The sequence below is a fragment of the Alexandromys fortis genome, unplaced genomic scaffold (assembly GCF_014885135.2).
Source record: "Alexandromys fortis isolate MF-2015 unplaced genomic scaffold, M_Fortis_MF-2015_v1.1 scaffold_121, whole genome shotgun sequence".
In the NCBI taxonomy this organism is placed as follows: Eukaryota; Metazoa; Chordata; class Mammalia; order Rodentia; family Cricetidae; genus Alexandromys; species Alexandromys fortis.
The window spans coordinates 4,577,821-4,603,918 of record NW_026068037.1 but is presented as its reverse complement, the minus strand read 5'-3'; positions in this window follow the sequence as shown (position 1 = coordinate 4,603,918).

The following is a 26,098-nucleotide window of genomic DNA, read 5'->3' as shown; positions in this document are numbered from 1 at the left end:
CCTGAGTGAGGTAAGCCAGACCCAAAAAGAGGAACATGGGATGTACTCACTCATATTTGGTTTCTAGCCATAAATAAAGGACATTGAGCCTATAATTCGGGTTCTTAGAGAAGCTAAATAAGAAGGAGAACCCAAAGAAAATCATATAGGCTTCCTCCTGAATCAGGCGATGAAAGGAGACAGAGACAGAGACCCACAATGGAGCACCGGACTGAAATCTCAAGGTCCAAATCAGAAGCAGAAGGAGAGAGAGCACAAGCAAGGAACTCAGGACCGCAAGGGGTGCTCCTTCTCCTTTGTTAAAATGTAGATTGCCTGGGGAGAGGTGTTAACTCCAAGGCTGGTGACTTAAGTTGCAGGTGTTTTGGTTGCCCTGTGTTCCCCAGAAAGAGAATATTAATGAGTATCCACCTTGGTTTACCTGGGGGATAAAAGGTGTTTTGTATAATAAAAACATGGGTAGATCTTCAGGAATGGATGAAGCCTGAGATGCCCTTCTGAGATGACTGTGTGAACTGTGTCTCATTATTTCTCATGCCTCTGTAGTGGTCAAGTTGGGAAAAAATAGTTTCTATGTTGGGGCGTATGGACCCTGATCCCAAACCTATAACCACTATAATGTAGTTACTTAGTGATTCATGTAATATTAAAAAAAATTTTGTCCATTCTTGCAAACTTTAAAGAGTAGTGTCATTATTATTATAGGTTTCAAGTAAAGTTAAATTTAATCTAATCCAGAAAGCTTCCTGTAAATACCCTTGTATCAGTTACTTTTTTCCATTACAGAAGCAACTAATAGTAAAAAGGATTGGTTTTGGCTCACTATTTCAGGGTATTTCAGTCCCTTATGGAAGAAGAGACATAGCAATGCATGTATGTATCAGGGCTCCTCACATGTGACTGGATAAAAAAGCAGAGAGTGAACTAAGAGCCAGAGGCAGGTATAACCTGCTAAGGCCTGCCTCACGTGGCCAATATTATCTAGGAGGAGCTCACATACCAAAGGTTTCACAAAAACTCTTTGTTCCTGCTGGGAACAAAGTCTTCAAACAAGTGAGCCTGTGGAGTCATCTCCCATCAAACCCTAACTGTAACTCTTTCTATGACCTTGAGGATTTAAAAATTTGTATTGATGGCAGATGTCAGAAACCTTTCGCCTTTCCCCTATTCTTATACTGTTGACTTTTCCTCCCTAACTGCACACCATATGTACTATAACCTCCCATGGTAGCTGTGGGTAGCCTTGGAGAGGAAAGTCTATCCTCTGCTTGGATGGCCTTTCTCTTGATATCAAACAGCTGCAAAGGCTTCAACATGATACAATACTGAACACATGTGGTATAACTATGAAAAGGGCTGCCTCTGAGAAGCTATCACTTGGATTTGTGTTCTTTCTCCTTTGGTTCCTCTATATAAACTCAAATAAGAAGAAAGGGAAGAGAAGCCTTTTCATGACAGTCTATGGAATAGCAACAAGCTCCAGGAAAATTATTATGTATTCTAAGCACTAGCCTGTAATTCCATGTTGGAACTTCAAGTTGTTCTCACACTTTTATACATGCTCTACCAGAAACCAATTTCTTTTTCTAGCTTGAGATATGGTTTCTCTGTGTAGTCATGGCTGTTCTGGAACTCACTCTGTAGACTAGGCTAGCCTTGAACTCACAGAGATCTATCTTCTTCTGCCTTCTGAGTACTGGGATGATGTGGGATGTTCTTCTGTATATGTGTTGCTTTTATTAATTACTGAATAAAATTGTTTGCTAATGGTTTATCAGAATAAAGCTAGGCAGGAAATCCAAACAGAGATTGAGAGAGAGAGAGAAAGAGAGAGAGAGAGTAAGTGAAGGAGGGAGACAGCATGTAGCTGCCAAAAGAGAAAGATGCCCATCAGAAACTTACCAGTAAGACACAGCCTTGTGGTGATACATAGATCGATAGAAATGGGTTAATTTAAGATATAAGAGCTAGCCTGAGACATTAACCAAACAATATTGTAATTAATATAGTTAATGTATGATTTTTTTGGGGTATGAGCAGTCTCTGTTTACACAGGTATTAAAGGCATGTGCTGCTAGTATTGAGAATAAGTGATAACTGAAATCCAAGCCCTGAACATGACATTTATACCACTCTCTAAGGCTTGGGGAACATTATGAAAGGGAGAATGGGAAGTATATGAGTTGGAACATAAGCATGAAGGAATGTGAAATGCCAGTATTTACACTTGATAAAATAATTTTAGTCATGATCTCACAGAATTTGTGGTTACTCACAATGGACCTTCACACGACTGGCCCTGTCAGCAGCCAGTTGTAGAACTAGGAAGTGTTTATAGGTCTGGAGTACCCATTGTTGAACTATTGATATATTCTGGAAGAGTGACAGTCATTGTCTTCAGTTTTGTGCCCATTGTTGAGCCACAGTTACACAGACTGTCCCAGTTAAACTAAATGCATCACAAAACAAAATGAACAGACATGAATGAGAGAGATCTCCAGGGAAGAGAAAAGAAGTAGAGGGTAAAAGTAGGCGAGGGAGGGAAGGGTGAGAATGGTCAGTATGCATTTATGTATGTGTGTGAAATTATCAAATATCATGTTTTACTAATTTAAAAACAAAAATATATACTGTCTATGTTATTTAAGTTTGAACTAGGAAAGTGCTCTGCTACAAACAAAAGATAATCTCAAAAACAATGGCATAAATCAATTTTTTATTTCTGGATTTTTTTGCAAAAATCATATTAGTCAGCAAAGTGGTTAGATACAAGATTAACTAAAAACAAATCAATAACTCTTCTATATACAAAGAAAAATATGCAAAAAAGAAATTAGCAAAACAACAGCTTTCACAATAGTCACAAATAATATAAAATATTTTGGTGTATTTCTAACCATGGGAGTGAAAGATCAGTAACACAAGAACTTCAATTCTTTAAGGAAAGAGATTGGAGGAAATATCAGAGGATGAAAAGATCCCCATACTCATGGATTAGTAGGACTAGTAAGGAATGGTAGCCATTCTACTAAAAGTAATGTATAGATTCATTGCAATCTCCATGAAAATCTCACCACAATTCTTTTTTTTTTTAAATATAATTTTTTTATTGAAAAAAAAAAGATTTCCGCCTCCTCCCCGCCTCCCATTTCCCTCCCCGTCTCCCTTTTCCCCCCTCCTCCCTCTCCTCTCCCCCTCCCCCCCACTCCTCTCCCCCTCCCTCTCCAGTCTGAGGGGCAGTCAGGGTTCCCTGCCCTGTGGAAAGTCCAAAGTCCTCCCCGCTCCATCCTGGTCTAGGAAGGTAGACATCCAAACTGGCTAGGCTCCCACAAAGCCAGAACATGAAGTAGGATCAAAACCCAGTGCCATTGTCCTTGGCTTCTCAGCAGCCCTCATTGTCCGCCATATTCAGAGAGTCCGGTTTTATCCCATGGTTTTTCAGTCGTAGTCCAGCTGGCCTGGGTGAGCTCACAATAGATCAGCCCCACTGTCTCCGTGGGTGGGTGCACCCCTCGTGGTCCTGACTTCTTTGCTCATATTTTCCCTCCTTCTGCTCCTCCTTGGGACATTGGGAGCTCAGTCCAGTGCTCCAGTGCTCACCACAATTCTTTACACACCCTGATCAAACAATTCTTAACTTCATATGGAGAAACAAAAAAGCACAGGATGTAAAACAATCCTGTATAATAAAAGAACTTCCAGAGGTATCACCATACCTGACTGCAAGCTGTACTTACAAGTCTACAGCAATAAAACTGACATGGTATTGGTATAAAAATAGACAGGTGGATCAATATAATAGCATCAAAGACCTAGATGTAAATCCCCACACTTATGGACACCTGATTTTTGACTCAGAAGCCAAAATTATTCAATGAAAATAAGAAATCATCTTCAACATGTAGTTCTGAGCTAACTGGATGTTGGGTGTAGTAAGCAGTTACTTGTTTGTTTCCCTGCTGCCCAGACTCCCTAAATAACCACACAGATACTGTATTAATTAGATCACAGTTTGGCCGATTAGCTCTAACTTCTTATTGGCTAGCTTTTACATCTTAATTTGACCCATTTCCATTAATCTGTGTATTGTCACATGGCTGTGGCTTGCCAGCAAGGTTTGGTGTCTGTCACTGTCAGCAGCTCCATGGTTTCTCTCTGACTCTGCATTTTTTCTCCCAGCATTCAGTTTCATTTTCCCCACCTAGCTCTATTCTACTGTATCAGGTCAAGCCCGTTTCTTTATTAACCAATGGTATTCATATCATATAGAAGGGAATTTCACATCATTTGGAATGTAGAAGAATGTAAACACATCCATATCTATCACCCTGCATAAAACCCAAGTTCAAGTGGATTAAAGAACTAAGCATAACATCAGATACACTGAACATGATAGAAGAGAAAGTTGGAAATAGCCTTGATCACATTGGCACAGGAGAAGACTTCCTAAATAGGACACCAATAGCACAGACAGTAAAACTTGTCATGAGCCATTTCCCCCCTAAAAATCATTACAGGAACCATCACCCTGGGGAGTCTGCAGAGAACCCCACACCCATAATTATGTTCTATTGAGAACCGGCCTCACATCCAATTAACTGTTAATCTGTTAGCGGAACCCGCCTCACATTCCAGCTATCCAGGGAACTAGGTGTGGCAACTTGTGACTTCTTGGCATACCTGTCCGAATGTAACCTGGCCTACGTGACCGGGACCACGTGGCAAGATCCCGTGCCCTGCCCCCCATTCCTTACCATATATAAACTGTAACCCGTCCCTAATAAACAGAGGCTTTGACAAATCTGCTTGGCCTCCTTCTTCTGTCCTAGCTCATTCCCTTCCAGGTAGCGCCCTTGTGAGACCCTGGAATAACTGATTGCAGGGTGGGTTACAAACCCCTAGACTGAGTAACCCACCCAACACAATCGACAAAAACTGACAATCAACAAATGGTACCTCATGAAACTAAGAAGCTTTATAAGGCAAAAGATACTATTAATACAACAAAATGGCAGCCTACAAAGTGGGAAAAGATCTTTACCAACCACATATCTGACAAAGGGCTGATTTTCAAAATAGATAGAGAACTCAAGAAATTGGACATCAGCAAACCAAATAATTCAATTAAGAAATGGGGTACAGATCTAAAGAGAGAATTCTCAATATAAGTATCTCAAATGTCCAAGAAACACTTAAATAAATTTTCAGCATACTCAATCATCATGGGAATGCAAATCTGTTGAAATAAGAGCAGCGGCGGGGCTGCGTCCCCAACACCCCGGCCGCTTGGCTAGCTCATGCCCGAAATAACAACACACAAACTGTATTCATTTAAGAACTGCTTGGCCCATGAACTCTAGCCCTTACAGGCTAATTCTCGCACCTGGACTAGCCCATTTCTAATGATGTGTGTAAGCACCCCAAGGTGCGCTTACCGGGAAGATTCTAGCCTAAGTCCATCGTGGGTTGCAGCTGCCTGGGAGAGCAGAACATGGCGGCTGTCCGGTCCCTCTGGAAGCAGCGCAGAGTCTGACCTCATTTCCTCTTCCGCCCAGCATCCTATCCTGTTTATTCCGCCCACCTATCTTTTAACCTATCAGGGCCAGTAGTTTCTTTATTGCTCAGCCAATGAAATCAACAGATTGATATGACACTCCCACATCACAAATCAAACAATTCTAAGATTCCACCTATCAGAATGACTAAGATCAAAAACACAAGTGACAGCTCGTGTTGGAGAAGACATGGGTCAAGCAGAACTCTGCTCCATTGCTGGTGCAAGTGCAAACCATTCGTGGGCATATACCCAAAGGATGCTCTATCATACCCAAGGATACTTGCTCAGCTATGTTCATAGCAGCTTTATTCATAGTACCTGGAAACAACCTACACATCCCTCAATTGAAGAATGAACAAAGAAAGAGGGGCACATTTATACAAAGCCTTTCTGAGTATTAATCAGCTGTTAAAAAATAATATTATAAAATTTGCAGATCTATAAGTTCTGGGACAGCCAGGGCTGTTACACAGAGAAACCCTGTCTCAAAAAACAAACAACAACAATGACAACAACAACAAAAAACAAAACAAAGAAAAAACTCTACCTCTATAAGTAGCTATTAACTGTAAAGTAAAGGATAATTATGCTACAATCCACAGACCCAGAAAAACTAAGTAACAAGGAAGACTCAAGAGAGATGCTTAAATTTTCCTGGGAAGGTGAAATAGAATAGCCTTTATGGGTGGTCTGGGGATTGGTAGGAATAGGAACAGGAGGGTTGGGGCAATAGAGGGTGAAATGTGGGAAGAATAGTGGTAAAATGTGGTAAAAGTGCTGTAGTGAGGTAGAAACCTAGTGCAATGGAAACTCCCAGGAATTTATGTGGCACGGATGCTTTAAAGGAAATCCCACACTACCTCAGAATTGAGAAATAGATTGTTATTTATTTAGGGGTAAACTCACAAATCAGTATTCTCTGCTTGAATGGAGAACAGAGACCAAATCCAACAATCTAGCAATCTGAAAGAACAGCCAGTGACAAAAGAGGAAGGGGCAGATGCAGGCTCTGCATCCACATTTATAGTATAAGCGGCCATGCCCCAGTAGGTGGATTACCACAAGCTGTAAGATTTCATACAGCACCTCCCCCTTTTGTTTAAATAAGAGAGTTCTAAACCTAATATAAAATTATATACAGTAAGAACAAATATCCTGTCCTAACTAGTTTAAGTTTTGTATAATAAATAACTTGGCCAAGTCATGAGAGGAAAGTAACTACAATTATCTAGTCTTCAACACCATTGAAGATCCAAGAAGGGAAATAATATTACTTGAGTAAGCAGGAAGTTCAATCAAGCAACTTCCAAAATGTGCAACAAATGACAGAGACAACTGGCTACCTGGGCAATCACCCAAAGTCTCATTGAAGCAACCAACTTTGGATAAGGCCTATAATAACTGACAGACAATTATCAAAGGCAGGAAACTTTTCAAAGCTGTCTTACCCTGTCTTGGCAAGATTTGACAATCCTGCTTATCCATTTCCAGACACTATGTATCTTGTCAGTGTTTGAGGCATGGGCATTTCTTTGCCCAAAGGCCAGTTTTGCCAAAAAGAAATGATTTAGGTGGGTCTTCTATCTATGTGTTACTTTCATTGGTCAAATAAAGAGACTGCCTTGGCCTTTGATAGGACAGCAGCTTAGACAGGCAGAGTAGACAGAACAGAATGCTGGGATGAAGGCAATGAATCAGACGCCATAGCTCTCCTCTCCGAGATGGATGCAGGTTAGAATATTCCTAGTAAGCCACCACCTCATGGTGCTACACAGATTACTGGATATGGGTTAAAGCAAGATATGAGAGTTAGCCACGAAGAGGCTAGATATAATGGGCCAGGCAGTGTTTAAATGAATACAATTTGTGTCTTGTTATTTTGGATGTTAAACTAGCCATGCGGGAGCTGGGCGGGACGAAAAGCAGACTTGCTGGCCTCATCACTACAGATTGGTGTCCAATGTGGTTGGCTAAATCCACTTAAAAGTCTGAGAGGGCTTAAAAAGGAGAGAGAGAAAGTTTAACACAGCTTTTTGCTGTTTGTTGGCAGCTTGCTGCAGAGAAATTTCCCTGACTCAACAGCCATAGCAGGAAAAAAAGCTGAGTGGTTTTAAAATGCAGCTTTCTGGGCTGTGCCCACCAGTGCAACCTCTGACTCCTTTGGGAGATGGAGTGTTTGGATGGGATTTGTGAACAAATTGCTCCAGCTTGCTTGATGGCAACTTGGACTGGCAGTGTGCCTGAAAGTGGGGTGGTGTGCATGGCTCAGAGACCCAAGCAGCTCCACCATGCTGGACAGGGTGGTGCAAGCAGGCACTGATGTATTACCTGAGCAATGAGGCAACTTAAGTTTTTAAAAAGCACTTAGCATTTTAAGAAGTGCTCCTGAAACAGTAAAGAATTACAGATTCACAATAGGACAGATTCAGACATAAAAGACCTCTAAATGGGTCACAATGTTGGATAAATATATGTAGGCTTGGAAGAGAAAAAAAGAAGATAGAGAGTCATAAAATAAAGTTAATACTTTAAAAAAAGGTGAAATCTTTTAAGAGACAGAGTACAGATAATCATAGATTAAAAGGATTAAAGAAAAATAAGCCATGAAGAAATGGAAAATTCACAGAGAGTCTGGATTATGTCTATTATTGTGTTATCTTTCAATTTTCTGACTGTGAATGAGCTAAGTACAGAAAGACATTTCATTGTATGGGTTGCTAAGCTAAACCAGCATTTATATTATAAAGGCATTTTGATTCCAAAATTTGAGTCTAAGGATATGTTGCTTTGGAAAAGAGATTTTTTTTTTTTGTTTCCACAGAAGGTGAGAACCTGTGGATACCTCCAGACAAATATGGTTTGCTAGACCACATCCTCCTGAAAGGTCACCACGAACATCCTCAAAAAAATTACTTTTCCCAACTGCTGACTGAGAGGAACTTAGCCCACAGGATACACCATGAAAGAGCTGGTTAACAGCACCCCCATAGAGCAGGAAGCAGTTTGGAGAGAAAAAACCTATGTCCATATTCCCAAATATTGTCTATAAATGTTTCTTTACCTTTAAAGCGGGATATGATATAGATATGAATAATTTCATTAGTAAGGATCTTGCTTTATTGATACAAATTTAAGGTCAATTTTGTTATATGTATATGTATTTCTGATCTTGATTAAGATATTGTGATTGTGTAGCTCATTAAAAATGCAATGTATAATTAAGAAATATAGGTTAATAGATATCTATAATAGTCAAAATTGTAGTCATATTTGTTAGATTTTCTAGATGTATAGAGATATAGTTCAGTTAGATAGGTATTCTTCATGTCTTCAGAGATCTTCAGAATATGGCATTTAAATATTTTAAAAATTTAGGACTTTTTATGAGAATGAGACACATCTGCTCCTGGCAGCACCAAGCTATTTCAAGAAAAAGATGGGCATCTAAGAGGCTCCTTAGCCACTTGGGCAAAAAAACTGCTCTTGCCTGGACTGCTTCAGTAGACATGCAGTACCTACAGAGAGATGATTGCTGAGCTTGCCTAAAGGCAAGATGGTCCTTTAAGGTTATTGTTTCATAAAGAGTCTGTGAGACATTCTGAAGGACACAAAAGAAAATGACTGAAAACTGCCAATATGGGTGGAACTGTCTTTGAAATTTCCTGCCTCATGGAAAAGTCTTCTAGATACTATGGGTCTGAAGGCTGAATATGTATGCCCCAATGGTACAGAAGAACTTTGGGTGACTGTCCAGGCAGTGAGATATCTCTGTCATTTCTAGAGTTTTGAAAGTTGCTTACAATGTACTTCCTGTTTACTTAAGTAATATCATATCCTTATGGAGTCTTTGATTGAGTTGAAGAATTTATAGATACAGTTTTCCTTAGTTATCATTAAAGATAAAGTAGATATAAGTATTGTAACTGCAATTCTTGCTTGGTAAGTATTTTGTTATATGTAATTTTACTGTGTTAAAGTTAAAGCTTTCCTTTTTGCTTAAACAGAAAAGGGGAAATGGGATAGGAAGTTCTTCTGTCTTTGTGTTGCTTTCATTGGTTAATAAAGAAACTGCTTTGGGCCCCTAATAGGGCCAAACTTAGGTAGGTGGAGAAAACAGAACTAAATGCTAGGAGGAAGAAGGGCAGAGGGAGAGAATCCATGGATCCTCTGCCTAAGATAGATGCTTGTTAGAATCCTTCCCAGTAAGCCACTGCCACGTAGTGATATATAGATTAATAGAAATGGGTTAAATAAATATGTGAGAGTTAGCCAATAAGAGGCTAGACATAATGGGCCAAGCAGTGATTTAATTAATACTATTTCTGTGTGATTATTTCAGGACTAAGCTAGCTGGACAGGAGGGACAAACAAGTGGACCCCTCCTTGCAACAAATTTACAAGGATAACCCAGCTAAGACTTCTACCAACAGGGATATATACCCTGAACTAGACATCTCTTGTAGCCAGACAAGACTGCCAGTGGAGGGATTGGGGCATCAATCCAGCCATATAACCTTTGACCTACAATTTGTCCTGCCTACAAGATTTGCTAGGATAGAGGTGGCACAGAAGTTGTGGAAATGACCAATCAATGACTGTTCCAGCTTGAGACCCATGCCACAAGATCATGGTCACTCTGATGCTAAATGGATCACTAGGACCCACATGCTTCATGACCCAGAGACTTTGGATAGAACCAAATATAACTAGAGGAAAGTGTAATGTCAATGTAATGATGCCTAGTGATATTTTTCTATACTCACAAATTGATGCTTAGGTGCTTAACCCAATTGTCATTGGAGAGGCTTTATCTAGCAACTGATGGAAACATACAGAAACACATAGCCAATCATTAGACTGAGCTTGAGGAATTCTGCAGAAGAGGACAAGAAAGCATTGTAGGAACCAGAGGGGTAAAAGACACCACAAGAAACCCATAGAATCAATTAACCTGGGATAATAAAAGCTCACAGAGACTGAACTGACTACCAGGGAGCCTGCATGGGACTGACATAGTCCTTTGCATATAAGTGACAATTGTGTACCTTGATCTTCCTGTGAGATTCCTAAGAGTGGGAACAGGGCCTGTCTCTAACTCTTTTTCTGGCCGTTGGGACTCCATTCCTCATACTAGGTTGCCTTAATACGTAGAGAGGTGCTTAGTCTTACGGCAGCTTGACATGCCATGCTTGGTTGATATACATGGGAGGCCTACCATTTTTTGACTAGAAATGGAGAAAGGGTGGCAGGGAAGGACTCAGAGGAGAAAAGCAAAGAGAAACTATGATTGGGATGTAAATAATGATGATGATGATAAATCAAAATTTAAAATCCTAGAAGTCAATAAGACTATGATGTAACCAGGGATTCTGATTTTCCTTCATCCCCTTCTAAAAAATTGCCCCATCTTACCCATATCTCAAGAAACCTCCTGCTCCATCAGAGGCCATGGCAGCAACCAGATCACTAGCCCCTCCCCTCCTGATCACCTTATTCTACCCATACCTCAGGTGGAAGTCCGCAGCTCCACTTGAAACCAAGCCAGCACCAAGATCCCCAGAAGCCACTTGGTACACCAAACCCCAGAAGACCTCTGACTAAACCAGAGCTCACTCTATCTGCCAGATCTCCAGCCTTCCTAACTCAGCCAGAAACCCCCTATTCCACCACAGGCCACAGGCCACTCTGAAAAGATCAGTGAAGCAACAGAAACCAAGGGACAAAACACCAGCCTACCAAAGAGAGACTTAGAAATTGGCACTTGGATCTTTAATCATCACAAACCTAAATGAGAATACAGTCAATAACAGCTATGGCAATATGTCACCACCAGAGCTCATCCACCCTTTGACTGCAAGCCATAAATATTCCAACACAGATGGAGTACAAGAAAACAGCCTTAAAAACAACTTGATAAAGATGATAGAGGCCCTTAAAGAGTAAATAAAGAAATATCTTAAGGAAATCCAGAAAAATACAAACAATTGGAAGAAATGAACAAATTCCTTAAAGTCAAGAAAAAAACTGAGCAACAGTTGAAAGAAACAGTTCAAGACCTGAAAATGGAAATAGAAGGAATAAAGAAAACACAGACTGGGAGAATTCTGGAAATGGAAAATCTAAGTAAGTAAACAGGAAATGCAGATACAACCATTACCAACATTATATAAGAATTGGAAGAGAGAATTTCAAGCACTAAAGGTATAATAGAATGCAAAAGGATGATCCCAGCTAAAACTCCTAGCAATAGTTGAGAAGGAGCCTGAACTGGCCTTCCCCTATAATTAGATCGGTGAATACCTAAACTATCATGATAGCACCCTTATCTAGGAACATCATAGAACCAGATGCAGCAATCTACAACCAAGGGCCAGATTGAACTCCAGGAATTCAATCAAAGAGAGGGAGGAGGAAATATATGAGCAAGGGAGGTCAAGATCTTGATGGACATATCTACAGAGACAGCTGAACCAAGTTTGTTGAAACTTGTGAACTTTAGCTGTGAAGCCTCCATGGGAAAAAACTAGTTCCTTTTTGTGGGAGACAGTAGAAAGTTTGAACTATCTGTAAGGTACCTGGCAGTAGGACCAGAATCTATCCCTGATGTATGAGCTAATTTATTGGAATCCATTTGCCATGGTGGAATGTCATACACAGTCTTTTTTTAAAAAATTGATTTCTATTGAGCTCTACATTTTTCTTTGCTCCCCACCCTGCCTCTCCCCTTCTACCTTCAAACCTCCCCCAAGGTCCCCATGCTCCCAATTTACTCAGGAGATCTTGTCTTTTTCTACTTCCCATGTAGATTAGATCTACGTTAAGTCTCAGTGTTCTCATTGTTGTCTAAGTTCTCTGGGATTTTGTTTTGTAGGCTGGCTTTCTTTTTTGCTTTATGCTTAAAAAAACCACCTACAGTGAGTACATGTGATATTTGTCTTTCTGTGTCTGGGTTACCTCATTCAAAATAATGTTTTCTAGTTCTATCCATTTTCCTGCAAAATTCAAGATGTTATTATTATTATTATTATTATTATTATTATTATTATTACTATTATTGCTGTGTAGTACTTCATTGTATAAATATACCACACTTTCCTTATCCATTCTTTGGTTGAGGGGAATTTAGGTTGTTTCCTGGTCTGGCTAAGACAAACAATGATGCTATGAACATAGTTTAACACATGTCCTTGTGGCACGATTGAGCAACCTTTGGATATATACCCAAAAGTAGTATTGCTGGGTCTTGAGGAAGATTGTCTCCTAATTTTCTGAGAAATCACCGCACTGACATCCAAAGGGTTTGTAACAGCTTGCATTCCCACCAGCAATATAGAAGTGTTACCTTTACCCCACAACCTCAACAGGATAAGTTGTCATCAGTGTTTTTGATCTTGGCCATTCTTATACATGTAAGATGGAACCTCAGAGTTGTTTTGATCTGCATCTCTCTGATGACTAGGGATGTTGAACATTTCCTTAAGTGTCCTTCAGCTATTTTAGATTTTTCTGTTGAGAATTCTCTGCTTGGGCCTGTACTCCATTTTTTTTTATTACGTTATTTGTTCTTTTGATGACTGATTTCTTGAGTTCTTTGTATATTTTGGAGATCAGACCTCTCTCTGATGTGGGGTTAGTGAAGATCTTTTCCCATTCTGTAGGCTGTTGTTTTGTCTTGTTTACTGTGTCCTTTGCTTTACAGAAGCTTTTCAGTTTCAGGAGGTATTAATTGTTTCTCTCAGTGTCTCTGCTGCTGGGGTTAGATTTAGGAAGTGGTCTCCTATGTCAATGCATGGTAGTGTACTTCCCACTTTCTCTTCTGTAGTAAGAGAGTGGGCCCCTTTGTTCCATCCCACCCAGCTAGTTACACCTGAAATAATCACATGGAAATTGTATTAATTAAATTACTGCCTGGCCCATTATATCTAGCCTTTCCTTGGCCAACTCTCACATCTTGAATAACCCATTTCTACTAAATCTGTGTATCACCATGTGACTGTGGCTTACCGGCAAGATTCTAACCTACGTCCATCTCAGGCTGGAGATTCATGGTATCTGCCACACTTCCCTTCTTCCCAGCATTCTGGTCTGTTTACTCTACCCACTTAAGGGCTGCCTTAAAAAAAGGCCAAGGCAGTCTCTTTATTTAACCAATGAAAGCAACACACAAACAGAAGAACCTCCTACACCACTCTTCTATAAGGTTCAGTATGGCTGGCTTTATGTTGAGGTCTTTGATCCATTTGGACTTGAGTGTTTATGCATGGTGATAAATATGGGTCTATTTTAATTCTTCTCCATGTTGATATCCAGTTACGCCAGTCATGCTCAGTCTTAATGCAGAGGGGAAGGTCTTAAGGTGTCAAGCTTTGTTGAGTCCCCATCAGAGCCCTTACCCATTGGGAGACATGAATGGAGGGTTGACTGAGGACAAAGGCAGGTGTGAGAAGAGGGGTAGGGGTAGAACTGTGGTTGGAATGTAAAATGAAATTTAAAAAATAAATTAAATTTTAAAAAGAAGGTACAATAGAAGAAATAGATATACTGGTTAAAGAAAATGTTAAATCTAAAAAAAAAATCCCTGATATAAAACCTCCAGGTAATCTGGAAAACAATGATAAGGCCAAACCCACAAATACTAAGAATAGAAAGAGAAAAATCATGCTCAAAGAAAATATTTTTAACAAAATCATAGAAGAAAATTTTCTCACCTAAAAGTGAACATGTCTAAAGGTACAATAAACATACAGAACACCAAATAGATTAGATCAGAGAAGAAAGTCACTGTTCCACATAATAATCCAAACATTAAACATGCTATGAGCCATATAATCATTCAATAAATATCCAGCCTCATTTCACTAGATCAACCCATCAGAGCCAAGGAATTTGTTTGAAGGATTAGGCAAAAATGTTGGAATTATTGCCTTGTGAGTAAAGTGGCTGTTTCTTGCTGTAAATTTCTTGCCATAGCTTAGTCCCTTCTGCTAAAAATTTGTGATTTATTTCTCAGAGTCCAGCACTATTTGATCATATACTCGACACAATTTCCCCTATATATTTGGGATTTATTGATTACATCCCCTAACTATGTGTGAAGACAAGTGTCTCACAGTAAAGAAACCCACTTCCCACTACCATGTTTTTGTTCCTTTCTTCAATGTAACATAGAAATATGCCTTCCTGCAAATATCTTTATTGGGAGGCATTTGGCCAATGTTTAGGGTCCAGGCAAAAATATTCTGTTTAAGGCTTTCCAAGATATCCAAGGACATCAAATTACTACATGCCTAAAGCTGTTGATTCATAGCTGCTCTGAAAGAGAGAAATAAACATGGTCTGAGTCTACCTCACTTGTGGACAGAGAAACGATGACCTAAAACTAACCTTGCATTAAAAGATTCCTAACTCCTCATGTTTACCTTCACCTCCGTTTGCTGATGATTTTAGTTCAGAAGATTTACTGCTTGTATCTTACTCTCAGGAAAAATAATTAACCATCTACCCACAGCCCAAAGAAAACAAATCTTTACTGGTGCCTCTGATAGGCATCAAGCTCAGGATCTGATAATTTAGAGGCTTGGGTCTCCTCTTTGTTTCAACTGCTTAGAGCAACAAGTTTCAACTTCAGCTTTAAAAGGCCCTGAAAGCATGCAACATTTGAAAGAATGTACTAATGGATAAAGGGCCAAAAACTTCCCTTGTCTGTTTATGTAGGTTGGCCTGGTTTTTCTCTATGCTTATGGGTTATCCTTTATCAATTTTATATTTTTTGCTTCTTTGTCAAAATCAGGTGTTTGTAGGTGTGTGGATTAATATCTGGGTCTTCGATTTGGTTCCATTCGTCCTTCTGTCTGGTTTTATGCCAGTACCAGCTGTTTTCAATACTATAGTTCTGTATTAGAGATTGAAGTCAGGGATTGTGATACCTATAGAAATCCCTTTATTGTACAGGATTATTTTGGCTATCTTCGGTTTTTTGAGTTTCCATATGAAGTTAAGTACTGTTATTTCGAGGTCTGTGAAGAATTTTGCAAGCATTTTAATGGGCATTGCATTAAATCTGTAGATTGCTTTTGGTAAGGTTGAGACTTTTACTATGTTAAATTCTATCTACCCAAGTGCATGGAAGATCTTTCCATTTTCTGGTGTCTTCTTCAATTTCATTCTTCAAAGATTTAAAGTTCTTTTCATACAGATCTTCCACTTGTTTAGTTAGAATTACTCTGAAATATTTAACCAATGGTACTGGTATAACTAGTTATCAACATGTAAAAGAATGAAAATAGATCCATATCTATATCCTATCTATATTATAACAAAGAGCACAGAATCTGGGGCAGAAGTTAGAGAAGAGCTCCAGAAATATGCAGAGACAAGAAAATGAAGAAGAAAAAGAATATAGTAGAGAAATGGAATTGGAATTAGATTTAAAATAGGGAATTTGAGACAAAAATTATAGTTAGGACAGAATAACTAGAATAGAGGACAAGGAAGAGAGAACAATAAAAAGACATGCTGAGGAATAATTACATGTGAATGAATTCATTTTTCTCCTTGTATCCTTTTAGTTATTTTTCCTTTGCTGACTATAGCAGCATAGCTGGACCTTGCAGGGTTCTGAGGGGCTGGTACACAAAGAAAGAATATTAAAAGCTGCAAAGACAAAAAGGCCAAGTAACTTATAAAGGCAGACCTATCACAATTACACCCAACTTCTCAATGCAGACTCTAAAAGCCAGAAAGTCTTGACAGATGTCTTGAAGATTCTAAGAGACCACAAATGCCCATCATGATTACTATAGCCAGCAAGAATCTCAATCACTATAAATGTATCAGAACAAGGTTGAATTTGAACAATATCTATCCACAAATCCATCCTTACAGAAGGTGCTAGAAGGAAAATTTCAACCCAAGATGTTACTCCATCTATGAAAATACATATAATAAATAATCTCACACTAGCAAAATTTTAAGAAGGGAAATACACAATCCACCACTACTACCATTGCAATCACAACTAGCACCACTATCACACTACCACCACAACCAGAACCACAATTAGCACCACCACCAACACCATTACCCCCACCACTACCACCACCACCACTATACTAACAAGAAGTAATAGTCATTGTTCCTTGATATCTTTCAACATCAATGGCCTCAAATCCCCAACAAAAAGACACAGATGAACAAAATAGATGAGAAAAAAGATCCATACTTTTGCCACATTCAAGGAACACATATTAATATCAAAGATAAATGTTACCTCAAAGTAAATGATTGAAATAAGATTTTCCAAGCAAATGGAAAACAAGCTGCTGTAGCCATTCTAATGTTTAACAAAACAGACTTCAAACCAAAGTTAATTAAAAGATACAGAGAAGGACATTTCATACTCATTAAAGAAAAAGTCTACCAACATTTTTCAATTCTTAATATTTATGCCCCAAACACAAGTACTAAAGCTCAAATCACACATCAATCCTCATATGTTGCTAGTGGGAGACTTCAGTACTCCACTCTCACCAATAGACAGGTCCGTCTAAACTGAAACTAGACAGAGAAATAGTGACCCTAACAGACATTATGAACCAAATAGAAACATTTCACCCAAATATAAAAGTATACATTTTCTTTTTAGTACCTCATGGAACATTTTCCAAAATTGACCACATGCTCAGATACAAAACAATTCTCAAAAGATACAAAAAAACTGAATATACCCTTGCATCTTATGATTAAAGCTATCTTTTAACAATAACAGAATCAGCAGAAAGCTGACAGACTTATGGAAACTGAACAACTCTACTGATGATTGCTGTGTGAAGGAAGAAATAAGGATAGAAATTAAAGATTTCCTAGAATTCAACAAAAATGAATGTATAACATAGCCAAACTTATGGGACACAATGAAAGTGGTGCTAAGGTGCATAGTACTAAGTGCTTCATAAATTAATTAGAAAGATCTCATTCCAGTGACTTAATAGCATACCTGAATGTTCTAGAACAAAAAGAAGGAAACTCATACAAGAAGAATAGATGGAAGTGTTAGGAATATTTCCTAAGTGAGCTCTCTGACAACGCAAAAATTCCCAATCAAGCCAAATCAAAACAAGCCGAATTAAGAAATATCCAGGTTTAATGGGAGATCTGCGCTCTTGGGTGGCCCTGAGGGGGAAACCGGGAAGCTGCAGGAACGTGACTCCTGGGAGGAAGAAAGGGGGACCACGTGTTCTTCTTTTGGGGAATCACTTAAGTACCCTGGGGAGTGGTCCTGACCCCACCCCCAGGGAGGGGTCAGGACTGGCCTGCTGGGATTTGAAGTCCAGACCAGGCCTGGGGGCTGAGATAGATGCCAGTGACTGGGGCCTAGGCTCCCAGCCTAACAGGAAGGAAATAATCAAACTGAGGAATGAAATGAATGAAATAGAAACAAAGAGAATAAAACAAAGAAACAATGAAGCAAAGAGTTGGTTTTTCAAGAAAATCAACAAAATAGATAAACTAACTAAAAGACAAACTAACTAACTAACTAAAAGGCAGAGATATAATATCTAAATTCATAAAGGAAAAAGGGGGATATAACAGGGATACCAAGGAAATTCAAAGAATTTCGTACTTCAAAAGCCTATATTTCACAAAATTGGAAAATCTAAAAGAAATGGAAACATTTCCTGATAGATTCCACTCACCAAAGTTAAGTCAAGATTAGATAAATAATTTAAATAAACCTATAACCCCTAAGAAATAGAAGCAGTCATTAAAACTCTCCCAATCAAAAAAAGGGGGGGGGCAGGGCCAGATGGGTTTCACACAAAATTCTGTCAGACTTTAGGAGAAGAACTAATACCAATACTTCTAAAACTATTATTCCACAGAATAGAAATGAGAGGAACATTGCCAAATTCTTTCTATGAGGCCATAGTTATGCTGATAGCCAAACCACACAAAGCTCAACAAAGAAAGAGGATTACAGACCAATTTCTCTCATGAACACTGATGCAAAATCACTCAAAAATACTGGCAAATCAAATCCAAGAATATATCAAGAAGATTGTCCACCATGATCACGTAGGTTTCATCTCAGAGATGCAGAGATGGCTCAACACACAAAAATCTGTCAATGTAATCTGACATATAAATGAGTTGAAAGAAAAAACTCACATGATTATCTCAAGAGATACTGAAAAAGTCTTTGACAAAATCCAACACCCTTTCAGGGTAAAAGTTTTGGGGAGATCATCGATATACTGGACAAACCTAAACATAAGAAAGGTAATTTACAGCAAGCCTACAGCTAACACTAAACTAAATGGAGAGAATCTCAAAAGCAATTCCATTAAAATCAAGAAAAAGACAAGGTTGTCCACTCTTTTAGTATCTATTCAGTATAGATCTTGAAGTTCTAGCTAAAGCAATAAAACAACTAAGGAGATCAAGTGGATACAAATTGGAAAGTAAGGAGTCAAAGTATCTTTATTTGCAGATGATATGATATTGTACATAAGCAATCCCCACAATTCTACCTAGGGACTCCTACAGCTGATAAACACCTCCAGCAAAGAAACTGGATACAACATTAACTGAAAAAATAAATCAGTAGCCCTCTTATATACAAATAAACCCAAGGGTTGTCTGTAACTCTTTTGCCTGCTTTCAGGATTCTTTTCCTCAAACTGTATTTATTGCCTTGTCCAGCCTTAGTATGAGGGAAGATGCCTATTCTTTTTTTTTAATATTTATTTATTTATTATGTATACAATATTCTGTCTGTATGCCTGAAGGCCAGAAGAGGGTGCCAGACCTCTTTACAGATGGTTGTGAGCCACCATGTGGTTGCCGGGAACTGAACTCAGGACCTTCAGAAGAGCAGACAATGCTCTTAACCACTGAGCCATCTCTCCAGCCTGAAGATGCCTGTTCTTACTGCAACTTGATATGCTATGTTTGGTTGATATCCATGAAAGACCTGCCTACTTCTGGAAAGAAATGGGGGAGTGGAAATGGAACAATGGCAAAGGAGAGTTTTGGGGAAAGACTTGGAGGTAAGGATGGAGGGGAAACTGCAGATCTTAGATCAGACAGGACCCTCTCATGTAGTCTGAAATTCTTGAAGAAATTTCTTTCACATATATTTTAGCCTTATCATGAATGTCATAATGCCTATTGGCCTCAGTGACCTACCATCTCCCAGTTGCTAATCAATGAATGAGATCAAGAACAACTATTTTTATATCAGTAATATGATATTCATCTACATGATAAATGAAACCTCACATGCCTACTAGTTTGAATGTTTCTTTAGAGATTATGATAGCACCTTGTCATGAGAAATTGAATTTGAATGTTTAGCAATGTTATCTCTGCCTCATTTAATCCACTTAGGTATCCATATGGTGTCAGGAAGGTGTTGGTAGTGTTTTGAATTTTCTTATTCATTTATGTATTGAAAGACTCCCCGTGTGGGGAGACTCTCACTCAAGTCTCGGGATAACATGAACACCCCTACCCCCCAGTAACTCACGAGAGACCGTCCTTGCTGCAATCACATGAGGTTTAATTGATGAGATGAGATGAGAACCAGTACACTGGGGCCGAGACTCATAACCCATGCAGGGAAAGAGTTCGACCCCTAGAAACCAGGAGAAGGGGTTTTTAAGGGAAGGAACCACAGCCTAGTAATCCAAAGGGGTAGAGAGGGCATCATAGAAAATTCCAAAAATACCAGTGATGGTCACAAGGGGGCAACTCCCTGCCTCTCAAGATCACTCTCAAGGTCATAATCAGCTAGTTCCTGAAACACAGTATTCCAAAAATACCAATGATAATCACAATGAGGAAACTTCCTGTTTCTCAAGATTATTCTCAAGATTACAATCTAACTTTACCTTCAGCTAGTTACTGAAACACAGTCACTGAACCAGCTAATCCTAGATTTCTGATTCTTCTCTTCCTGCTTAGAATTTTGGCTCTATTTTTTTTTGCTGTGGGGGTTCTAGATTTATCCAGGTCTTTCAGTATATGCTGGACAATTGACATAGTCATTGTTGGGTCCATGGAGATTGTGCAAAGATGGGAACAGACCACCAAAATCTAATAAACCAGAAGCAAACTTTATTCCAGGAAAAAAATAAAAATATATAAAAAGTAAATCTCCATGGGACACAAAAAGCTATTAGCTAGCTGAGACCACAGCCAGAGATGGATTTATAAGGCTTTGCAAAGGATAGTTTTAAAACTCCTCCTTTTATAGCAAGCATTAGGCAATAACAAAAGATTTTTTGTAATCTCAAGGTAAAACTCAGATACAAATTGCCCTTCTTTGCAATCTCTATTAACAGAGATTTTCAGTTAAACTAGTGTTTGTATTTAGTCTATTGTTTCCCCCTGGTGTTCCTCCATAGTATTTACCAAGGCTCTGGCCCTCCCCTGACACTGACAGTTTCACACAGCAGGGAATGGTATGGGACAATATAAAACCAAAAGTAAAAAGTTGTATACATCCCATCATTTAAAAGTTAACTCGATTTCTGGTCATGAGTGGTCAGGGTGGTGATCTAAAAGCCAGCAACCCTAAATTTGCAGAGAGCTGCTTCAGTCTTGCAAATAGAGCTATGGATTGTAAAGCAGAGCAACCCTCTTTAATAGTTAATCCTTAAACTGCTGAGACAGCTGCTGACAGCCTGCTCTCATTCTCCTAGGCTTACAGCTTTATATTTCTTTATTTCTACATTCTTAATTTTGGAATCTATTTTTCTATATTCTTACTCTTGAACTCTTCAGTCAAGTAAGTGTTTTGTTGACTTGGCTGTATTATTTGAGAAGAAGTTGGCAGTTTTAACTTGGCCTTTTTGTGGTTCTATAATTCTACAAAGCTGGATGTGGGGTGCAGCCAACTGCCCCTATGTAACAAGCATTGTTGTCTAGGTACACAAACTCAGGCTGAGATTTGAAACCACATAGAGATGCCTTTAGGGTATTAGTAGATAGAAGAAACTTTTCCTTCACTGTTGTCTTTGTTACTGCCATCCTCCAAAGGGAGTGTCCAGATATTCAACAACATACTTATAAACCATAGACACTTGATTGCTCAAAACCAAGATAATATTCCTAGCATTTAAAATTTAATAACTCTTGAGTTTGTGTTATAGATAGTTATCAGGTTAGATGGCACTCTGGGTTCTCTCTATACTCCTAATGACCTTGGAAACTGATCACAATTCTCTGCTTTTAATCCCTCACTTGTATGGGCCACATCCACCCTCTTGGCAGAAGGCATTTATCTCATTTCAATGATATAATTCTCACAGGATTTGATTATAAGAAATGACATAAAGAAATATTTTCTCTAGTTTGCTCCAGCACTTCCCCTTCCAGAAAGTATTGCAGCCTCATTTATATTGGTTTGAATGGTTGGAGTTCTGAATTTTGTAATCATTTTTCTCTTTTTGTGTTTTGAATCTTGGTGCCCCTTTCATTACTTGTGCTAAGTTTCATGATAACATGAAATATTGAATTCATATAGAAATTTGAGAAAAATTAATAAAAGGAAATTCTTACCCAGTGACATAGCAATCTATTTGGAAAACCCGGGAAGATAGCTGCATTGTGGCATTCAGGCATTGTGAGTATAGTAATACTCTGGTTCTTCAGTCCCTATTCTTTCTGTGACATTGTCATTCTTTGTCCCTTTTCTTCTGTTTTTCCGAGTGCTTGAGCACATTGAGGTTAAGAAACAAAGGAAAGAAAAGAAATGCTAAACAGGCAACTGTCTGGATGTCAATAGCCCTTTTGAGCTTTAAAGATCTTCCCACTCAGACTGCATTTACATTGTAGAGCAGGTGTGACTTCTGGTGGCTAATCTTTTTGCTTCAGTATTAAGGAGTCTTGAATCAAAGACTGAGACTTCCAGCATCAAATTACCTGTTTAGTCCTGAATTAGAAAAGACAAATTCCTCTTCCTTGACTAGAGAACCTCACTTTCAATCTGCTGAGAAATATTTTAGGAAGGAATTACATTTGATGGCAGCAAGTTTTAAGTTTTAAGGAGAAGATTCTATATAACACAATATGGGAATGTAGCTATAAATTTGGTTTAAAGCTGGCATGTTCACATGAATCAGTTGAATTCATTTACTTAGAAGTTTTAATGATAAAAGGCTGAAAATTAATGTATTCACAGGTAATTATGAAAATTAATGAGTTTGACTGAAAAACATATTCTTCAGGAAAAACAGTCTTAAATTTATATTCTAATATTTATGCATTCCCAAATTGTATCACCTAAGTTCATTATTTAAAATTATGGAAGTTTTAGTGTTTGTACAAACTGACACAGATTTGGAAATTCAAGCAAAGGATGATGAGGAAAAGACTGACTTGACCCATTCCATCCAAATGTACAAAAGTGAGGTTGGGGGTAGACTTCTCAGAGAGATTCCATTAGTACTACAGTAACTGGTGTAAGATTCACAAGTGATACCAACCCCTTCCACTTAATTTGGCTCAACTTGTGGTTGAGTGGGGGGGAGTCTCTCTCTGTCTCTCTGTCTCTCTGTCTCTCTGTCTCTCTCTCTCTGTGCAAGAATGGATGTAGAGTATCACAAAATATTGGTTTCATCTTTTAACACCATTACATGTTTGATGGTTGTATTAAGCATCCACAACAAAAGAAAGCCAGAGATCCCTGCAAACCAGTGGAAAATGTATGGGGAGAATGGTCTAGATTCTTCCTCCCATCTACAGAAGCCATCAGCACTCCTCTATCTCCATGCATGCAGTCCTTGGGAATTTCATTCTCTCATTGATGACACCACCTACCTCACATAATTTCTTTTTGGCAGCCATGGGAAACTAATATGACTCCAATTCCAGCAGTATGTTTGTTTTTGTCAGTGATGAATGTATGTATCTTTTAACCATGTGTCTATTGAACAAAATTTAAATCGGTTAATGTAAGAACAGACTTTCTATAACAATGTATAAAAGAGATACAAAAGAAAAAGGAAATTATCTTGAAAGACCCTCTAAGAGGACCTTCTCTTGGGAGGAGACCTCCCCAAAGCCAAGGAACAGGCCGAGACCACACAGATGCAAATCGCAAGAGGTTTATTGGGTAAACACAGATACCTGCGGGCAGCAAAGTCTTTTGGAGGACTTGCATGCCTGCAGACTGGGGGGAGGTCTTTTTATAGCAAAAGTAAGTTTACAGAAGCAGAAGTGTGGTTATCTGTCTGTTGGAATGAGGGGAGGGGCATGAATGGTTTTTCCTCTCCCAGCATGGGTGTTTGGCAATAGATATCCTGTTCTTATCTTATAGATATCCTGTTTTGCTGTCATCCTATCTCGTAGACATCCTGCTTTCCTAAGCAAATGGGATGTTTTCACGAGAGCAAGGTAGCTGCTGATCCTGAGAATCTTTCAAGCAAACAGGACGTTCTCCCGGGTGCATGCTAGCTGCGGGTTCTGAGGAGGGGGTCTGTAGGGTCTTTCAATCTGATTTTCTTATTTTCTTCTGAAGAAAATGACCTGATTTTCCTTCTGTAGTTCTATTTGACTAGGGATAAATCATTGACTTTATTCCCTTGTATTTTTTGATATTATTTTCTGTTTTCTTAGACAAGATTTAAGATGGATGTTGTGCAGGTGACACACAATAGATTTTAGAAAATATCAATTATCTTCAGTGATAAAAGAACATAAAAAATTATGGAAGGAGAGGATACAGTTTTTATGCTAACCCATTTCCATAGTCTCTGAAAATAATATTTGTTGTTCCCTTGGAAACTACAGCTCCCAGACTCCTCCTGGATTACCTATACCTGCGCACGCTGGCGTGCCCAGGTGCGGGTCATTTCTCCCAGACAACCTTGCGCTTCCCGTTAAAAAGCGAGCTTCCACGAGGTTTCGCTCTCTCTTGCCCCCACCCTTGTGTGTCTCACACACCCATCCCTTATTGTGTCTTCCTCTCCCCATTAAAGTGCACCCACGTGGGAGCCGCGTGTCTTGTCTCTTCCTTTTGCGCGTGTCTTGTCTATCCTGTGTTCGTCCACACACCCCACCCCGCCGTTTTTAAAGGAATAATATTGGTGCCGTGCGTAACGACTCGGGGACTTCTTTGTGCCGGATTCTCCACCCGAGGTCCGGACTCTGGGCCTCTGGTGCCTCCCGGAGCCCGGGACCTCACGCCGGACACAGAGTCAGAACCGGGACCTACAGCCACCACCGCTCACCACGGCCATCACCACATCTGCACCTGATTCCGCCTGATTCGTGAGTTTACCCCGCCGGCTTCTCTTTCCTTGGTACGCCTGGGGATCGTCCGGCCGGCTTCCCCTGGTGAAGTTGGCGGAGTTGCCTTCCTTCCCCGCTCCTCTCCTGGCCTTCTGCCCCTGGCAAATTTGGTTCTGACGCCACTGAGAGTTTGGTGCTCTCAGCCGTTCTCCCCAGGGTTTGGTGTCCCTGGCTTTCTTCCTCCTTTCTTCCTTCCTTCCTTTCCTGGGCTCGCTAACGGAGCGGGCACCTTCCGGCTGTACGGTCAGCCCCAGATCGGCGTAACTGCCTCCTCCCGCCCAGGTTTGGTTCCCGTGGGTTGCCGAGGTCGGGCCACTTACTGGCTCCTCCCGGCCGGGTTTCTTCCCTGTCGGCTGCCGGGTTCGGAACAGTTAGTAAGCCATAGCACAGCCTTCTGCTTATCAGGGACGCCTGTGACCAGAACTGCTGTGTTCGTGGCACCCCTCCGTGTGCCTCTGGCGGTCAGCACCACAATTGCCATGGGTCCTAGACCATCTAAGACCATTCCGCCTGGATCACCCCTCGGTCAGCTCCTAGAATCTCTAAAACCCCACGCCCTCATTCCATCCATTAAAATGAATAAACTCGTTCGTATTTGCTCCAAGACTTGGCCCCGTTATAAATTACAGGGCGATCTCCTCTGGCCTCCTCAGGGCTCATTTGACGCCGATGTCTTATGTGAGTTAGCTAATTTTTGTCATCGCTCAGCAAAATGGATGTAATGGGATTTTTTTACATGGCTCTAAAGACTGACCCGTCTACAACCTCTCATTGTTCACCTGCTCACATGTTTCTGGCACTGTCCTCCCCACAAGATCCTTCTTCCTGACAGCTTCCCTCCTCGCTGGCTGCTGCCATGGACCAGGCGGACGAGCCTCCGCCCCCCCCACCTCGTGGGACCGCCCCTTCCCGCCCTCCCAGGCCGCACGACATCTTACCCGCCCCTCTTCCTCCAACAGATCCTAAGTCTTCACCCCGCGCACCCCGCTGTAACCTTTCCACCCGCAGGTCTCCCTCTTGTTCCCCACCACGCAGACATTTTCCCAGGTCCAGGTCTCTTTCCCCGAGGACTGTGCGCTCTCACCAACGTTCCGGTTCCCCGTCCAGTTCCTCCGACCCACCTTCACCTCACTCTTCCCGCAGGCACAACCGTATGCGCAAGCAGCTAACAGTGTCACAGGCAGCAGGAAGCGTTTTCTGACTCCTCTCTGTCCCCTACTCCCCCCCCCCCCCCCCCCCCCCCCC